This window comes from Halyomorpha halys, unplaced genomic scaffold (genome assembly GCF_000696795.3).
Source record: "Halyomorpha halys isolate HHAL.00 unplaced genomic scaffold, Hhal_1.1 Scaffold541.1, whole genome shotgun sequence".
Classification (NCBI taxonomy): domain Eukaryota; kingdom Metazoa; phylum Arthropoda; class Insecta; order Hemiptera; family Pentatomidae; genus Halyomorpha; species Halyomorpha halys.
Genome location: NW_027112673.1, coordinates 801,730 through 819,578, shown reverse-complemented (window position 1 = coordinate 819,578; position 17,849 = coordinate 801,730). Strand labels below are relative to the sequence as shown.

At 28.6% G+C, this 17,849-nt stretch overlaps 1 protein-coding gene across 2 annotated transcripts in view; it reads right to left on the bottom strand.

Annotated features, from left to right (window-relative positions):
* Kat60 (Katanin 60) overlaps positions 1-16,977 on the bottom strand; it is a 208,847-nt gene extending 191,870 nt beyond the window's left edge. The window contains exon 1 of one of the 2 annotated variants that reach the window (XM_014425920.3): positions 16,879-16,977. The gene's annotated coding sequence lies outside the window, so the exon portion shown is untranslated. The remainder of the gene's footprint in view (positions 1-16,878) is intronic. The other variant, XM_014425923.3, reaches the window with a different exon arrangement.
* Between the last annotated feature and the right edge of the window lie 872 nt (positions 16,978-17,849).

The window sequence follows — 17,849 nt, the reverse complement described above, 5'->3', positions numbered from 1 at the left end:
ATTTTTTCTGATCTGAAGATCTGTCATATGATATGCCAGAGGTCTAAGGTTTAAACGCTCAGCTATCGTGCGGGGTTGTAACCACCACATGGGAGATGGCAAAGAGATATCCACTTGGTAAATGTACCATGGGACGAGGTTTGGGCTCTGCAGTCTGAACTTAATTTCTATCACCACCAGCAAAGCGGACCCTCCCCGCTCAACAGTTTAAATGCGCACACAGCACCATCGTTTCAGCACACACAGTACATACCTGCAACACCCCTTAAAGTACCCCTGGGTAGAAAAAGGAAGGAAACTTCAACTAGAATCTTTTGTACTATTTATTATTTATTTTTTCAATTTGGAGGGTACGAAAAAAAAAAAAAATTCTGAAATCACAAAACTATCATTAACTTCAGAATGATGCCACCAATCTGCACAAAACCTAGGAGAGGTTAAGGACTATTTAAACTGCACGAAATGGGGCAATCTTCATAAACTAATTAGAACTAAAGATACTTTTATTTTGTATCTTCGTTTAAGAAAATTTTCTTTTTTTTTTTTTTTTCTACTTTTTATGCCATAAAAGGGCATGTATGCCCAAAAGCATATGGATATCTTTATAAAGTATATTTGAATATTTTCATATTTACGTACAAATAGTACAACAACTTATACATTGAAGTTGATAATAAAATTAAATTGGATTTAGAGTAAGTAAAAATCTATCTTAAACAAGTTTCGGAAAATCAAAAGTTTTAGGTACCGCATGTACGGAATGCTGCTATGAAAAGTAGGTCTGGAAATTTATTTTCTTCATGAGCCTATATCTCGAAAACTTAATAACTGATTTAAAAAATAAAAAATAGTTTTGAGCATATTTTTTTTATCTACCCATACCTCACTGGAATACAACTTATACTGAAACACAGTGTATAAACATTTCACACCCCTTCTCACCCCATAGACTCACTTTAGGAAGTAGATCGTAACACAATTTTAATATAGTAGATCTTATATACTGAAAAGTTGGCCACCCCTGATATATAACATCTTAGCTACCATAACAGTTCTAAATTTACACATATATTTCTATTCCCACAAGTTTACAACACTTAGAGTTTATAATAATAAGCCCATTGCAACTAATTCAATAACCGCAAAGGTGTCAGGTTCCAAATTATGTCCAGAAGCTAATAAAAAAATTAACCACAGCGTTTCATAACAAGAAACCACATGCTGGAATATAAGAATAAAAGTACTAAAATTGCTCAAACAAGGTCAAAGAAAAAAAATAATAAAACTTTTAATGAAGTATATTCTATTTTAAGTCATGACGGAACTCTCATCCATTTCTTTTATTTAAACTTAGAATATAACTGGCAGAGAAATCGTGATGATTACTAGGAGAAACTTGTTATTTATCTCATGTTGCATAATGAATATTGTTATAGGAAATCGAAAGGAAAAAAAAAAATTTCTAAAAAAGTTTCAATAAAAACACTATTTTATGTTTAATATTTACTACTTCATACTCACGTCTATCAAATGACAATAATGGCGTGCAAATTCAAAGAAATAAAAAGTCAGAGATGGCCCCATTAAAAATTTTCTTTTTTAGGGAATTCGATCTAAATTTTATTCGGCTCTTTGAATTCTAAGTTTTTTCCGTAAGCCAGTTTATCATTATAGGCTCGCATATTTTAAACAACTATTCTACCCTATTTATAAGTAAAATATAGGAATGTTCCAAGTAAAAAAAATATGAAGTTCAATGATTATGATCATATTCATAAAAATGGAAAAAAAAATTTCAAAACTTAGTTTGAAAAATTATAACACATAAATCTTAAAATAATAAGTGGATAACTATTTGTTTTTAATTTATATAGTTTAGCTTATATAACAGGGAATTGGACAAGAGGTTTACAAATGCGAAGGTAGATGTTTGAAAAATCGAGATACAAAAAAAAAAGGATTTCCAGAAATTGAAGCATGTTGCAGAAGGAATTATATGAATGCTGAATAACCGAATGGATTTAAAGCATTCTTTGTTTTCAGCTTTTAATGTAGATTTTTTTTATATATAGAAGCAATACGGAAAAGTACTTTGATATATTATATAATGTTATTGTATATATTTATTATATAACCAAGTTCATTATTTTATTAAATTATTATTTTTAATTTACAACAATGAAAAATGAGGTGTTCTTTATTATCAAATAGGTTTTATCCTCATTAAAATAGTCTGACAGTGCTTAAATGCAGATTTTTTTTTGTTTAATTTCGTTTTTTGAAATAATTAGCCATTTCAAATGTTTGCTAATAGTAAAAAATGGTTAAATATAAACTATAAAAGGATTTTATGATTGACATAAGGAAGTAGGAGGATAAATATTTGTTCCAGGTTGAAAACACATTTTCGGAATAAGATTAGTAAAATAGACGTATTAAATATCATTGGAATGCTAAAGATTTTAGAAAAAAAAAAATGTTTAAATAAATAAAATTTTATCCAGTTTAGTCTCAAAACATTTTTATTCCTTTATAAGTGTGACGCTTCGGCCATTCTGCCATCCTCAAAGACAATTCACAACATTTGACTGTGATAAATAATTTTAATTTTTAATTCAATGTGAATCATTGACTAATTAGGGTAATTTGTGGACTGGTATAAATGAGCTGGGCAGAATAGACAGCAAGAAGTAGTTTTTTAAATGATGTGGTTCTAAAATTGTATTAAGATTGCCCTTGAGGATGTCCGAATTGGCCGAAACGTCGGACTTATAACGGAATAAAAAATTTTTGAGGCTAAAATGGATAAGATTTTATTTATTTAAATAATATTAACCAATCTCAAGAAAGTGTTAAGATGAAATAAAAAATTAAGACGTAGATAAAACGTCTGTTCTAATATGAGTTAAACTTTGCGAGCGCATGAGCAGAGGGTGGGGAGATTCCATCACCAAAGATATTTTATACCTTCACTAAACCTACATCTAAGGCTTTCAGTTGGCAGAATAACTCCATAAAATCATTCTTAGTGTGTTCAACATTGATTATACAACAATTTAGCATTCAATAATGCAGAATGTAAATTTTACTAAGCTGATATATTTTTGCAAAGAAAAAATGGTAAAGTTCGGCTACGAGAAATAATGTTTAAAATATTTTTCAGAAAAATGTTGAACTTGAAGTTAGTCGAAATGTCAACGGAAAAGCTCATTTGGAAAATTAGTACGGGAGAGTATTGCCTCAACGAAAATAATTTCAACACTAAGATGGATAAGGGGGGTGTGATGGGAGCACTGCACCCGATTTTTAAATTATTAGATATGAGCCTTTCAATTGACTGCATGACATAACACCATTAACTCATTCTTTGTATTTTCAAAATTTAATCTATAACAATTTAACATTGAATAGATAGTTAAAAGCAGAATGTACATTTTAATAACTTTTATTTTTGCATTTCTGCCATAATTTTACAAAACAGATAAATTATTAAACGTCCTTTTCTGAAAACTGTTGTGATTAGAGTTGATTAATTTATTGCCAATTTGAATTGAAAGTATTGCAACAGTGTATAATATAAAATATATCTGTATTGAAACTAGTGAAGATTAATTTCAATTCAGAACAGAGTGGTAAGAGAAAATAGGGTAATGCGATTTTTTTAAATTGCTCTGTTGTTTAAAACTACAAATACGTAAAAAATAAAATTCAAATTACCACACTGTATCAAGTATCAATTATAGCTTTAAAGCAATCTATAGACAGGAATCAATATAAATAACTGTAAAAAAGTTTTTCAAATATATTTTTGATTACATGTTGGTTTGATTGGATTTATATATTATATTAATATATTTGATTTTAATAGCAGGAATTTAAATATAAAGGTTCCGACTTCATACTAAGCATCCAACTTCATGCTATAATTTTATTGATTATTTCAAATCTATTAAGTTTCTTTGACTTCCTAAGTACTTTCGAAAAAAAAAGATTTATCAACACGCCATGTCACCTAAACCCTTGGCGTTTTGATTATAATCATATGACATTAAACTTGGCACTTGCCCTACTACAGGAATAACACCTGGTCAATAAACCGTTACACGAAGCGGAGGGTGGAGCAATTCATTAGATCGAAAGTTGCATTTTTATAAATAGCGTCAAAGTGGGTTACTCCGCACCAGTTTTTGAATTTTTTGCGATCTCCATTTTGTAACACTTATAAAAGTTCGGAAATTTTAAAATTTATATCTTAGGCTCCTTAGAGTGTAAATGAAAAATCTGTTTACACTGTTTTGATATCCATGTATTTAATTTTTATTCTTTTCTGGTTTACGAAGGATAATTTATGCTACATATTTAATATTATTATTAATGTTAGCCATTACTAATATATAGCATTCAACAGTATTATCTGTATATATCTGTACACTATATTATTGGTACAATTTAAATATGTCATTATCGAAGAAAAGATCCATTGAAAGTAAAATGAAAAAAAAAATTTTTTTCTTAAAAATTCAAGAAAAAAACACGTGTCTGTTGTTTCAAATTTATTACTCATCTTCTCTTAAAATAAAACTAAACTAAAATAATAAAAATATAACAAAACATAAATATATATTCAATATGAATCAAGACCAAAATACATTAATCCAAATTATGTGTATGTTTATATTTTTTAATTTATATGAAATTACAATCGTATAGGATATAGGAAGGATGTTAAAAATTAAAAATGATAAGACAACAAAAACAACAAGAGACTTAAATTTTCAAAAATTTCAACATAGAAAGAGAATTGACATTAAAACTGATACTTGATATAGTCAAAGATAAAAATTTAACATTATGATTACACTTTCGAGATGAAGAAATGTACGAGTTGAGATAGAAAAATACTAGAAAACCTACTATTATTTTTCAACTGAACAATCACCAATCTAAAGGTTTGAGATTTTTTCCCTCTCTTTTCTTTCATATCTTTCACTGACACTGGTAAGCCACACGCAGCAACATTTGGAGCAATTCGTGCTTATTCATGTTTAGCACTCCAAAAAACATAAAGTAAGCCATTAAAACCAAATATCAGATCAGAACTTTTCATCTCATGTTTTTTTTAACAATATTTGACTTATTGCGCATTTGCATTTGAACTATCTACTTTAAACCTCTGTTGTTCAAAAAATAATTTATTTTATTATAAGATGGCCTTTTGCAGGAATACAAGGTTTCCTCACTTTCAGGAAGGCAAATGCAATTAAATGAATCATAATAAAAAAATGATAAAGTATAAGGTAAAACTAAGGTGGGTAGATGGTAAAATTGAATTAGTTCTAATTCTGATTATTGGCATTACAAAAACATATATTAATGTTGAATTAGAGCAAATGTAACAAAATATTTGAGCTCTTATGTAGACAGACATATTCAAAATGAACGTGATAAGTGGAAAAAAAATTAATAAATTAGCCAATTTATTTTTCTAATTTTTTAAAGATCAGAAAAATAATTTTTGTAATTGTCTGAAAGTTCAAGTATCCAATAACATTCTATTTGAATCCGCATTTTCGCCTCAATTTTATCCGATGCTGAGTTTTACTAAATAGAACCGAATAAGATCTACAGAGAGAAAACCACGCCACTAACGTCGAATTTCTTTAACACCGTTTTACCTTATCGTCAGATAAAAATTTAAAATATAAAAAATATGGATTAATAAATACTTATGTTAAATAAAACATTAAGTACGGAAAACAATACCTTATTATTAAATAACAAACAAAATATATTGCTGGAATATAATAAAAATACTTAAGAGATAGAACTCCCTCATTCAAAGTGTTAATATATTAATTATTAATTAGAAATGAGGTATAATTATAATTAAAATAGGTTCTCAAGAGCAATCGAAGTTTCGTGACTCTTAAAAAATGAACTAGATTTAAAGCGCATTATGCTTACTGCATCTACCTAAATTTTCAAGCTTAAATTAGTTGCGGTTTCCGATAAAAAAAAAAAACGTAAGGTTCTGGTATTCAAAGAAATCAATTTCAACTTATAGAATTGGCAAAACGAAAGCCAAACCTAGCCCAATCTCGAAAGAACACATGATTTTATTTATATGACATTAAAGTTAATTAAATCTAAAAGTTTTTGTTTAAATAAAATTTCTTTAGTCCGACTTGAGAAAAACATTCACAAGTAAAGAATAATTTTTGAAATAAAAGAAAAATTTTCATTATGGATCCATCCCTTACGATAGATTTCTTTTTAATTTTAGCTAATTTAAATTAGCTTAAATAAAATTAGCATGTACTATCGAATCTTCACGTTTCCTGTTCAACGAAAAACATTATTTTTTTAAAAACAAAAACGGTTTCACGACGCACTTCCAACACACACTAACCCTTTAGTTCAAGGACTATCAACACTAGACTTAGCAGATACGAGACGACGTTTACGAAGGAGCTGGAATAGGGACCTCTTAAATTGATTTTTAAATTTCAATTTTAATGGAGAGGCATCATTGGATGACCTTAACCTTCATGCCTTCATGACTTTTTTTTCATTTTTTTTTTTTTTTTTTTTTCTCTCTCTCTCTCTACATCTCATTCGCTGGTTGTAAAAATACTTTTACAGTTGTGAATATACTTAATAAAGTAAAAAAAAAAAAAAAAAAAAATATTAATTTTCTACTTTTTTTTATGAGTCGGACTAAAATCTATAAAAAAGGGGTGTAAAATATATGACCAGTAACAGCTACAATTATAATAAATATATAAAAGTTTATTAGCATGGATTAAACAGAAATTAATGACAATATTTTATTAATGAATATCTTCATAGATCATTGAATTAAATTGTAATAGAATTTTACTTTCATGCCATTGAGGAAAACTTGAGACTATTAAAACATCTGTAATGTTAAATATATGATTACAAATTCTTTTTACTGGTGGTGGTTTTGTTTTGTTTCTACATTCGAAGTTTGCTTCTTTATTGTTTTGATTTTTCCTTTAACAGTTTCTAAACCGGACTGCTACTCATCAGCACAGGTACCAACTTAATTATTCTTTATAATAAGTAAAAATTCTAAAAGCTACCTTCAATAAATTAGGGTCTGAATCTTAGTGTCCTGGAAATTGACCTTTATCAAGTTATGAGCATTAAACATAGATTTTATGGATAATATACAACTATTTAACAGATAATAATAAATAATATAATAGCTAAATTTATGGATGATTTATTTATAAAAGAAATAGTATATCTAAAAAAATAAAATTATTGAACCACCCTATAACAATAAATTTGGTAAACGTAGCTTAAAAACTATACTGTACCAAATCTGTTCAATCTCTTACCAGAAGAACTAATAAATAAACTAACTACAAAGAAAACTAAAAACTAAATATTTAAATGGGTACTTTTTTAGTTCTATGATTCCCTATAATTGATTTTGATACGCCAAATGACCGTATCTGCCTGTATTTTTTCTTAACGCCGCATAATTATTGATTATATTACGATGAGAATTAGCTATGTGTGAGCTTAGTAATAGAATCCTTATTATTATCATATTCTGTATCATTTCATTTTATTCTCATTATTATATTAATTTAATTTATAATATTATTTTATTATTATTTTTTACTTCATTTTCATTTTAGCAGTTGTTATTTGAATTATATTACTTAAAAATTGCATAGCTTCCACAGCGTCCTAATAGTCTAAACTTTAATGTTCATATTTCACTCATGTCTATCATTTTTATATGTTATTTCGGCACCGACCGATAGATCGGTATCTGGTCGGACCGCATTCAAAATAATTTTGTAAATAAATAAAATAATAATTTAAAAAATATACATTATTAAAATAAATAATTACTTCAATGTTTTCATTGGATTTTAAAAATTACATGTCTAAAAGAAATAAGTTACAGATCAAGTTAGAAGAGATAAATTTGGCTTTTAACATAACTGTATTCGAGTTCTATCTTCCCTTTCGTAACAGGACCTACAGAGATATATTTTCCAGCTAAGCGATCTCAATAATGTTGACCCAGATTGTGCTAACAGTTCTAGCACAGACAGTGGCAATAACCTTACGAAATCGGCAGTTTAGCTACTCATTGTTTGAAATGATTCTATAATAGCTACCATTTTCATATTGGTAACTACTCATTTGATTGCGAAACACGATGATACAATAAAATTAATGTTCAAGAATTCCAGCAATACTTGTTAGGAAAGCAAAATCAAATAACTCCATTCCGAAAGTAGATTCTTCTGAATATTTGGCATTTAAAATTTTTTTCCCTGTGTGGTTGGCCCGTCTGGTGTTGCTTTATTTTAAATCATTTTGAATTTGGCGCCCATTAGAAAAATTGAGAGCGCGCTGAGTAAATAGGTCCTACATAAAACTACCGTGTCGCGGTGTGCAGTGCTATTATTTGTACGGAAATTTGCCGTAATATACGCCAATTTATTTTTTAATTTACATCGGACGTCTGATTGTATCATAGCAACACATCATTTTAGTATTTTCGGAAATAGTGCAAATTTAGTGTTTGGATTGGGTATGTAGTATTGGGCGTTTTTAGTTCCGTATCGAGCGAGCGATACCGATTTTCTTCCTTGTGTTTCAAGATAGAATATTAGGTAGTAAATTTGAATATGTAAAATTTTAACCATTAATAAACTATAATATTTAAATTTGTATATTTTAAAATTATTTTACCAATTCAATAAATGGAGTTGGTACTAAACCAGGTCAATAAATTGACCTGATCCAAATCTTTTCATTACAGTAATTAAATCATTATTTTGAATTTCGCCTTTTATTAACAACTAAATAATTTGAATTGAACAACAGCTTGTGACCATGGACACTACAACGTGTTTGAAACGTCTGGAAATGGCAAAAATGTTAAAATATACCTGATGAATCCGTTTATAGTTGTTTAATTCAATTTGTAACAATCACAAAAAACTAAAAAATCATTAACTAATTTATTTTTATTATTATTTTTTTTTTTTTATGGCCCGCGACACCATGGCTAATACATGTTTGTGGCCCCAAAAAAAGAAATGTTGAGAATCACTGGTTTGTCCCATACAGCTAAATATTAATTAACTATATTCTATGAAATCTCTGTAGGACAGTTTGCTCAATACCCTATTTACTGCTATTACTTATAAAATTAAATATACCTGGTTTTATAATATATAATACCATATATACTTATACATTTCTGTTTACAGATTTCAAATATTTAGCGATGTAACCTATTTTAGCATAGCCTGTTATTTTTAACATATTATTTTATTTAGATCTTTGAATTCCTCTCGTATCCAATCCTTACAATCCAAAATCCTTCGTAAAATCCTCAATGCTCCTTATTTTGTTACTAATAAAACCATCCATAAAGACCTAAATATTCCTTATGTAACCGATCTAGCCCGAACCCGATATTATTCCTTCCATAATAAACTCCCTAACCACCCAAACCCACTCGTTTCTAACCTTGCTTCCTCTTCCAGTCCTGGCAATCCTCCAAGGCGCCTGAAAAGAAGATGGCCTCGTGACCTTATATTGTAAACTGTTTTAGAGTTCTACTACTGGGTAGTTTCTCTACATCCTGTATCATATCATATGTCATTATGATCAAATTTACTGGTTGTATATTTTTATACAGTTGTAAATATCAACAAATAAATAAAAAAAAAAAAATAAAAAAAAAATTTAGATCTTTGAACAATATTTATCGTTGTTTTATGTATGTCGGACATTCAAGTATTAAATGTTTAAGGGTCTCGTTGCCACTACAATATTCACATTGAAAAGTTCCAGTTAAGCCTATTTTGTGCAAGTAGTTATTGCAAATTCCATGATGGGCCGCCTGTAGCTCAGTGCTTAAGACACAGTCTTACCAAATTGTTGATGTCTATTGGCGGTGCCGGTTCGAATCCGGCCTAGGGCGTTGACTTTTTTCATTCAGTTGTGGTCCCACAGAATGAAAAACTTTGACTCCCAACCATGGTTAGGCAGTATATGACTGCAATGGGAGCCTATAACGAAAAAAAAAAATTCCATGATTCGTTCTAAGTCAAATATACTTTTTTTTATAACGCTTGCTTGTGATAATTATGGTTTTGGAATGATATGAGGTAATATATTTTTATAGGACCGGTTGGGTTCTCGCGATATTGTCTTTGCAAGTTTTCTATCTCATCGTTTTTGAAGCCCTTTTAGCTAATATATTTTTTTTTAATTCCTACAAAAATTGTGTATGTTTATATATATAAAACTATTTGGAAATAATAAAGCGAAATGACTTTATTTCCATATACTCGAAATGACATGTCACTGTACATAACTAAGTTATACTCTGCTATAAACTTCAGGATGTTATTTAATATGTAAATAACAATATAGAAACAAATAATATAATGATTTCTAATCAGTAGTCAGCACCGTCAGAGACCAGCCATCGTAGAGAAAAGACAGCGAAGCTAACGGGCCGAGGCAGAAGAGATTTAACAGCTGAAATAGCAAACACTTTCGGCTATCAGCCCCTCTTGGCAGACCACAAGGAGAGAAAGCTATTCTCAGCAATTAAACTACCTTATAGCCTTTGGTATAGCTTTTTACTACTCCACCTCTGCATAGGCTAATCGTGGGAACATTAAACTTCTTCCATTACACAATAGAAAAGCATTAAATATTATAACATGCTAATGAATCAGGTCTATTACTAAAAAATAATAAACTACAAACTATATAAAAATAAATTAAAACGCTGGCCAGTTCATTGTTACAATTAATTGATAAATTAATCTAATTAATATTTCAATTAATTTATGAAAGCTTTTAGAAATACCAACGAATTTTGTAAAAAGCATCAATCATTGGAAAGCTATTACTACTATTCGTAAGTTATAATTATTTTGTTAAAAAAATTTATTACGAATTAATATCATGTAGCAAATTTATAAGGTGACGGAGTAAAAAACTCCAGTTATCGTTTAGACTAGCACTTGTGCCGTATCCACAGTATGTACTCGTTATTGTTTTAGAATTGCCATTATATGCCTGGGTAATTAAATTATTAAGTTATAATAAGTAAATATAATCAATAAGTAATAACAATACTAGAAAGTATAGTTTGATGAATGTTATCTGATATCATTTCAATAAATTTTGATCATCTACGGCAGGGTTGATCGTCGATTGCTCGCAATGTCTATGGTAAAATTCCGTGTACGGTGGACTTTGAAGCGATTGTAGAAGACAAAACTTTCAAGCAATAGTTTCAGACATATTTCATATAGATCAAAAGTTATCAATTATCCATGTTCTTTTAATTTCTCTGGACGTGAGTGTTTTGGCCCTTTAAATAATTATTGTTGTTGTTTTTCCGTAGGTAGATAAGCCGCATATCTGTATTTCAGTACGATGTGTACTCAGCGAGCTATTGATAGATTAGCAAAAAGTAACTCATATTAGTCTGTCATGATACATATCCCTAGCCCTAAAAATCGCACAAGTGAAATATATAAATCAAATTATCACCCATACTGTGCAGTTTTATAATAACTTTTTCATATTTACGAAAAAATACAATCTATACATTGCAGTTGATAAAAAAATTAAATTGCATTTTAAGTTGGTAAAAGTCTATCTTGAAAAAGTGTCGGAAAATAGAATTTTTTAGGTAACACGTGTACGGAAAGCTGCTATCAAGAGTTGGATCTGGAAATTTATTTTCATCATGAGCATATATCTCGAAAACTTAATACGGGATTTAAAAAATAAAAAATAGTTTTGAACATATATTTTCCTTATATACCCATAATTCACTGGAATGCACCTGATACTGAAACACAGTGTATAAACATAGTATGCATTACACACCCCGTCTTCCCCCTTAGACTATGCCTATCACAAGTCGATCGCGAAACACTTATAAGATAAAAAGTAGATCTTATATACAGAAAAGTTGGCCACCCCTGGTCTATGGTCATTTTTGCCGACTTTTACGTTTCGTTTCTTTCGATCTTTTTTCATTCTGTATCTTTTTATGAAGAGAATAGTTAAAATCGAAGGTAGTAGTAATCGGCACATGTTCGAGGTCTGCCAATGTTTGGGTCTCTGCAACACACAAGTGTGTGGATAACGACATTTCCTTGTTCGTTCAAGCATTTGTAGGTGTTTTGGACATTCGCTAAGAAACAACGTATGAATCCGGTTTTATGAAAGCTTAAAAATTAAAGAAATATATATTTTTCACAAATATCGTTATAAAAAAAAAAACATTAGAAACGAGTGCGAGTACACTAACAAACGAAGTACAACGTTTCAGTATCAATTAGCATTACATTAATAAACTCACATGCTCTAAACAGACGAATTTCGACGCAAACAAGGATAGACATGCATACATACGCAAACATTTCGGGGCTGGTGTGAATTAATTGCAAGATAAGGTGAAACTAGTTGCAAATGGTTACTTATAAACCACATGTTCAAGACATGGGCCTACTCAGCGGAGGCAGCAGTGAAAAAAATTATTAATTTAATAAAAAAAAATTTTACAAACAAATACTAATTTTAATAACTAATTAAGCACAACGCGAATTATAAATAACTGTCTTAAAATTTTTGTGGCTTTTCCGTTCTGAAATGTCACACAACCTAATTGACTTTGGCTTGGCCCCCTAACTTTGTTCCTTTGGCTCAAGGGCTTACCTTCGCTGCTACTATATTCAATCAACTACATAACTAGGCGAGATGATAACCCAACATAAATCGAGTACAATTATTATACTCATTAAGAGAAAGAGCCTGAAAACTGAACAAGTAAGAAATCGGTTTCCTTGCTATGTTCACCGAACTGTAACCAGACACTTCTTATATACAGAACAGCAATTACTATAATAAGCATAAAAATTGATTTGCATGATGCGCATATTAAATATACTTCTCAGTCTTGTAAGAAACTTTATTATAAAACTAACAAGTAACTGAAGCATAAACAATAAAGCAGTTTAGGAAGTTATAGAAAAAAAATCGAGTAACTCTAAAACGATTAAATTAACTAATATTTCCTGCAAACATACCTTACTATACTTATGTCAGTAGTTGAGAATGTAAAAAAAAAAATGAAGAACTGTAATAATTATTATATACATCGGAAACTTTTAGTATCGGAATTCATTGATTTAAGTGATGAAGTTATTTTATATTGCAGGAAGCGACTTTGCATGTCGGTCATTTTTCATGTTCATGCATTCATGCATGTTCAGGCACGTACCAGCTTCGTACTTCACCAGGACATATTTAATGTCTAGCGTATAGAGTTTGCATGTTAATTTAAAAAAAAAAATTCAATTTATCTCCCTTAATAATCTTACTAAACAGAAGCAATTAAATTTTTGTTACTTATTTTTGTTGTAAGTTGTTTGTTTTTTGCAATTACGCCAATGAATAACAATGATATATTTTCCAATATAATATAATTTTTGATTTATTTTTAATCATTTGTGGTTTGATTATTTGATGGTAGGACGAATATATCTTCGCTAAAGTATTACTGGTACATTGGTAAGCATTAAAATTTATTTTCTGGTTATTTTATTTCCACTCAACCTTTTTAAAATTCATTATAATATTCTTTGGTTAGACTTAATTTTGAATTACATGTAATGTTTCTTTTTAAAGGAAACTACTACCATCAAATAAGCGCAACCCGAGTTCAACATTCCCCCTTGCTCTGAACTTCGTTATTCTGTACTTCGATGAATACTGTAAGTTTGAAACATTTCGATTATACATTTAAAGATTAATCAATTTTAATGATAGACAATTACTTTGTTATAATATGTTCTTTCTACTTCTAAAAATAAAGTGAGCGAATAGACCTGGAAATATAATGTATATATGATAAAATAAATTTTAAAAATATCTATTTCTTCTAACAGTTACAGACTTCCATCATCGTCATAACTGTAGCAGTATGGAAGTGAGCTATATCAGACCATAGAAGAATAGGAAATGAAATGGGGTGTGTCTAATAGTTTCGAATCGTTGGGGGATTTCCTTCAACTAATGTTAGGATGATAAAAAGTAATACAACCCTGAACATAATCAACGTTTTAAATGAGAACTAGAACTTGTAGATTCACTCTTTGTTAGAACAGACTACCGGAAGGTTTGAAGATATGAAATAACCTTATAAATACTCTCTGAAAAAGAAGAAACTATAAATGCACGTATAATATGTAAAATTACACTTAAATTTATTAATATAATACATTTTATTTTCATTGTATTAATATTAAGTAAAAAATTATTTAATTTTTCTATTACACCGGGCATTCTCAGGGCGTGGGACTCTGAGTTGCAGCACTATCCCTGAATCCCCCATTACTAATCAATCAAGCATTGCCGAACCCCATTAATATGTTTAATAAATTAAAAAATAATTAATGAGGATATAAACTCTATTATGTCAATATTTAATAAAATCAGGGATTAATAAGAAAATATTAATATTAATAAGAATACTGAACAAATAGGATAATAATTGTGTTAAATTTGTTAATTTTAAACTATAAATTACTTTAAATTAGGTAAACAATAATAAAATAAATAAATATTAGCATACATACATCTATAAGTGTATACTATTACTAATATATTATAATATATTCTCTATATTATAATATAGAGAAATTAAGTTCAAATATTAAATTTTACGTAACAAAAATCAAGATAAAAAGAGTAAAACGTGCAATCTTGAGCAGATATAACGCAAAACGTGCAAAATTTTGGAAAAAAAACAAACCAAAATGTGCAGTTTTGTACGAAGTAAGATTAGTGTTATTTAAATGTTTTTCTATGTTCGAATTTCCGTCGAGGTAGAATTTGAACCTTGGGTACAATTGATGAAATATCACGAAAATCCGATCTCTGATAGTAACCCTTTTAAGTGCATATTTATTGATTTCTAGCTTATAAAATAACCCTACATGAATAGTGAATATGATTTTCATATAAAGCATCAAATATATCTTAAAAATATCAATTTAAATCCACATAAATCTTATTTCCTATGTAGTAAAACAATAATTACAATATAAATATACATAACCTGTTTAAATAAATAAAAACACATCTGTATATTTTAGAAAATCCATACCTGCCTATTCAATATTTTACTTTTTTTTTCCAAAGAAGCTTAATAAACAAGTTTTCTTTCTAAATTATCTTTTTGTGATAATCATATTAAAATGAATAACTGCTTCTAATTTGCAATAATTTAATTAATGTTTCAAAATTGTTGGATAAATCTTTTAGCACTGATTAACAAAAACCTGATTAACACAACTTTTACATTCATCTTATTTTGGGATGAAATTAATTTATTTACTTTTCAAAATATCAATTTTTTTAACCCCTTACTCTTTTATATTTCATGTTTAGGTTAGTGAAAATCTTACCATTGTCATAAACAAGTGTGGAAACATGAGATCATTCATTTCCACATTATTTGAAATAATAAAGATATAATATTTCTCTTTCTTCACAAATTTGTTTTCAGCCACGGAATTGGTTTTCTCCTTTAGTTAATTTTTTCACATTTTATACTAGATCATTTTTTATTGGAAATAATGAGAGATGGATAATCATTTCATTATAACAAAATTACAGCTACTTTATTTAAAGATTTTTTTAAAATTCGCTATTCCTGATAGATAATTTCAACCAGGCTCATCGGCTTGATGAGCTTAATCAAAATCGTTCGATACATTTTAGAAATATTATAAAAATAACTATATATTTGTGTTATTATGTTAAGTGAAATCTGACTATTGTCATAACAACCACTGAAACACGAAAATAGTTACTTTCTCCTATAGTTACGCATCGAATTCATATTTTATATTTATCGATTGTTCCTTGTTGCTAACAATGGTAATTGGTTAATCATTTTGAATAAAAATAATTAAAGGTACTTTTGAAAAAGAAATTTTTAAAAATTGCCATTTAAGCTCTGTCAGACTACTTTATGAGGTTAAGGGATATCTGATACTAAATACCATTTAATTTTACATTTGCAAAATTAGTTTAATCAAAATAGTTCGAATCGTTTTCAAGAAAATCATAAAAATGTGTAGAATCGATGTTATGTGTTATATATATATCTATGTTAGGTGAATCGATTTTAGCAAACAAGTTGCCTTAACATACCAGGCACGTACCTACCTTAAGTAAATAATTTAACTGTTTACAAAAACACCCCTACATACACAAAATGTTTTCCCAATCACTATACTTCTCCTAACCGTATTTTTAATATATATATATATATATATAAGCAAAAGTAAAAATTAAAAAAAAAAATATTTTGACAAATATATTTGTAAAACATATTATTTTATTTTTTTAGTAATTCACTAAAGTACAACAAGTGTAATCTGACCAAATTGCACCATCTAAATAGCATAAAAAACATAAATGAAATATTTTTTGTAATAGATATAATTATTGGGGCGTTGTTTAGGGCGTTACGGCTTATAAATTAAAACTATAAATTTTCAAAATTATTTCTAGAGATAGAACTAATTCAGCTAAAATACAAAATAATTCTATGAAAACAAAACAAAAACTAAAATATAGGCTATTTTACATACTGATTAGTTCTAGTACATATCTTTAAATTTACCCGCATAATGCGAAGTTTCAAGACATTAAATTTTATCATCAAGTATTGCACTTATAAATATGATAATATTAAACATGGCTATAAACTCTTATCATTGGATAAGGAAGTAGTGATAAAATAATGTTTGACTGATAAGAACACACCTGTTGCTAGGTATCCGTGCAAGCTGTAGGGAGCGTTATCACTGACTGAAGCTTGCTACATCCCCTTCCACTCCTCCTCTTCTTACTTTCCTACGGACCATTGTTCTTACTCTTGGTGTCCCTCCAGTTGGAGGACATCCCCGAATGTGACCAGAGAATATCTCCTAGGAACTGCCACTGTCTTTCCTAAAATACATACAACAAAAAAAGTATTTAGAATTCCCTAAAATATATGTTCGTAATATTGAAGTTTAAGATATATTTAATTTTATTTAAATTCGTTAGAATCTATTAATATACAGTTAACCAATAATTTATCTTTATTCACCACAAAGCAATTCTATCTGTCACCATGACAAAAAATTATTGAACTTAAATGAACGAATAGCTATGATAGGTGAGCTAAACAGTAAAAACAAACTATAGAAGTACCATAATACTGATAAAACTGGTAAACTCCTCTAAAATACAGAAACACTTCTGAAACTCCAAACATTTTTTGTTGAATAACACACATATCTTGTTCAGCTGTGGTATTTTCCACCACAAGCGGGTTTCTTATACATAGTATCTCGATATATTGAAAGTTAAACTAGACTTTCTTCAAGTGGTTAATAACAACTTTACGTTTTTTAATTCCATCTGTAGAAACAATTTTAAAATTAAGAATCTTAACAAAATTATTTTTGAAATGCAAAGTCTAATTTTTAAAAAAAAGAAAGGTTTTTTTTTCCTGCATCAGAGCATGATCTTGATACAATTGAATAAAGAACTGATGTTCTGAAAAATATTTAATAAACATACAAGTCTTGCGAAGAATTTCGTGTTATAATGTTTGTTTCATACTTATTATTAATTTATCTTTTTGGTTCGACTTATTCCTACATTATAAACACATTGACATAGCCCTACTGCCTGAAATCCATTTCACACAAAGGACACACTTTTACGTAGGTGACCACATCACTTAT